This window comes from Capricornis sumatraensis, chromosome X, assembly GCF_032405125.1.
Source record: "Capricornis sumatraensis isolate serow.1 chromosome X, serow.2, whole genome shotgun sequence".
Classification (NCBI taxonomy): domain Eukaryota; kingdom Metazoa; phylum Chordata; class Mammalia; order Artiodactyla; family Bovidae; genus Capricornis; species Capricornis sumatraensis.
In genome coordinates, this window is record NC_091092.1 from 102,058,558 (window position 1) to 102,061,751 (window position 3,194).

Consider the following 3,194-nt stretch of genomic DNA (forward strand, 5'->3'; position numbering starts at 1 on the left):
TGGGAGTAATACATATTCTTTTTATCTCACAGGGTTATTACCAGGAATATATGTGATCATAAAGTATAAAGTCTTGTCAACACCATATTTGGGGGGTCCAATTTTCAATTATCAGTTTATAATCAACTGCATAGGACATGAAAGCTAAACTGTATATAATACATCTTTGATAAAGCAAGGATGTGACATTAATAAATCTCACTTCACAAATCCATGGGTGCAAGGAGTGACCTTTACAGACATGCAGTTCAGTGTTGATTACAGCACTGTTTACAGTAGGCAGGACATGCAAGGGACCTAAATGTCCATTCACAGATGAATGGATAAAAAAGATGTGGGGTGTGTGTGTGTGTGTGTGCATATACACAAAGTGGAATATTACTCAGCCATAAAAAGAATAAAATGATCCCATTTGCAGCATCATAGATGGACCTAGAGATTGTCATACTAAGTGAAGTCAGAGAGACAAATATCATATGATATTGCTTATAGGTGGAATCTAAAAAAAAACAGATACCAATGAACTTACTTAAAAAACAGAAACAAAGCCACAGATATAGAAAATAAATTTATGGTTATCAAAGAGGAAAGGGGTGGGGAGAGGTAAATTTGGAGTTTGCACCGACTTCCCTGGTGGCTCAGATGGTAAAGCGTCTGTCTACAATGTGGGAGACCTGGGTTCGATCCCTGGGTCGGGAAGATTCCCTGGAGAAGGAAATGGCAACCCATTCCAGTACTCTTACCTGGAAAATCCCTTGGACTGAGGAGCCTGGTACAGGCTGCTGTCCATGGGGTCGCAAAGAGTTGGACAGGACTGAACGACTTCACTTTTACTTTTCACTTTCACTAACATATACAACAGATAGTCAACAAGGACCTACCATATAAAACAGGGAACTATACTCAATATTTTGTAATAACCTATAAGGGAAAATAATCTGAAAAAGCATCTATCTATCTATCTATCTACCTATCTATATGGATATGCAGAACTGAATCACTCGGCTATACACTTGAAATTAAGGCAACATTGTGAATCAAATATACTCCAATTAAAAAAAAAAGAGGAAATGACCTTGACGTTTTTGTAAAATGTCACTTTGGTCATTTAGGGGTTTCCCTTCCCTAAAGGCTGTCATCCATGTATGGGGTCTTATAAAGGGTCAAGGTACTGTGTGCGCGCGTGTGGGCGTCCATGTGGTCCTCTGTGACTGGTCTACACTGAGACCCACGCTGGCCCTGACCAAGTAGCACCCACTCCTCTCCTGGGTCTTGCTCCCTCCCCAGGGGCACTGCTGGGAAGCTGGGCACAGATCTCCTTTGCTCTAGGGACCCATCAAACTTACCTCTGCTAGTCTGGGAAATGTTTGTTCAGCAGCTGTGATTCTGATGTGTTCCCGAAACGAGGTGTGGTCAAAGTCCGTCTCCTCCGCCATCTTGGCCTTTCTCCCACCTCAACAACAGTTTTAAAACAGTTGTGCGAAGAGCTGCGAAGATAAAGGTCCAAAACTCGGTGTTGAAAAAGAAGGGGGAAAGTCACACAGGTGTCAGAACTTGCAGGGACTCAGCACGTCCCGCTGCTGGAATGGGGAAAGTTGTTGGCCCTTTATGGCTGCCGCCTCTGAGTTGTCAGCAAAGCCTTGGGTGGAGACCTGAGGTCGTTTTTGACGCTCAAGGCCAGCATCAGGAAAGAGGGAAGGGTCAGAGCCAAGCCCCCAGCCGCCCCTGGGGTCCAACTGTAAAGGTCAGAATACAATGACCGCTGCTTCTCTTCGGCCTCCCCCGGAAACTTAGCTTGTCTTTGGGCCAACTACAGTCTCCGTCTCTGACCAGGAATTCCTTGTTCGAGTGGTGCCCAGATCTCTGTGTCCCTGCGTCATTGCCTGGAGGTGAACGGAGAGGCCAGACAAGACTCTTCAGAGTACAGCCTCCTGTTGCTCCGGCCGCCAGCGCACAGGGGTGCACGCATATGCAGCTCACTGCTCTGCACTGGGGCGACGATCGTTTGTTTTTTAAGAAGGTATGTGGCATTGCTGTGAAGCTGTATCGAGAATAAGAATAAATCAAAAGTAAGATGGTTCACATTTCTCCACTGCAGCCACTGAAATCCACTGATAAAAGATTATCTGTGGTACAGACAGAGAAACAGACGTGGGTGGGGACGTGGGGATGGGAAGGGGACCTGAAGGGGGAGGGATGGACTGGCAGTTTGAGATTAGCAGATGTAAGCTATTACATATAGGATGGATAAACAGGGGCTTCCCTGATGGCTCAGACAGTAAAGAATCTGCCTGCAATCCAGGAAACCTGGGTTTGATTCCTGGGTCAGGAAGATCCCCTGGAGGAGGGCATGGCAACCCACTCCAACATTCTTGCCTAGAGAATTCTGTGGACAGAGGAGCCTGGCGGGCTATGGTCTATGGAGTCGAAAAGAGTTGGATACAACTGAATAACTCACACACACGGATAAACAACAAGGTCCTACTGTAGAACACAGAAAACTGTATTCAATATCCTGGGATAAACCATACTGGAAAATATTTTTTAAATGTATATATATGTATAACTGGATCACTGTGCTGTACACCAGAAATGAGAACATTATAAATCAACTGTACTTCAAAAAAATTCTTAATGCTAAGATTATCTATGGTAAATTTAACCTATTAGTTCAGTCTTAAATTTTAATTCATCTGAGGCCTCACCATGGACCTAGTCCAATTTAAGTCAGACCCAGTTTGACCAGTTTGACCACTGGAGCAGCCCAGTTTCTAAGTCAAATTCCTACATCAAAATGTATCCAGAGTCCCACCATAGTTTTTCACCCTGCAAACTACCCTATTTGTTCCACGCCATTATCGTTTTATCATTTCACTCCTCAGTTGGTGCAGTGCCCTCTCACTGGCCTCCCTACTTCCATTCAAGTTTCTCTATGGTCTATCATCCGCATAGCAGAGTGAATTTGTTAAAATAAGCCAGATCATGTGACTCCTTTGATAAAAATCCTTCAATAGCTCCTCCCTCTTGTCAAAGTCCCAATAGTGGCCTACCCGGCCCTACATGACCTGATTTGGCTACTTCTCTGCCCTCATGTCACTACCACTCTCCCTCTTTGACACTTTTCTCCAGCCACACTGGCTTCTGGATGCTTGCCAACTATGCTAAGCTGGTTTCCATCTCAGGGTCTTTGCAAA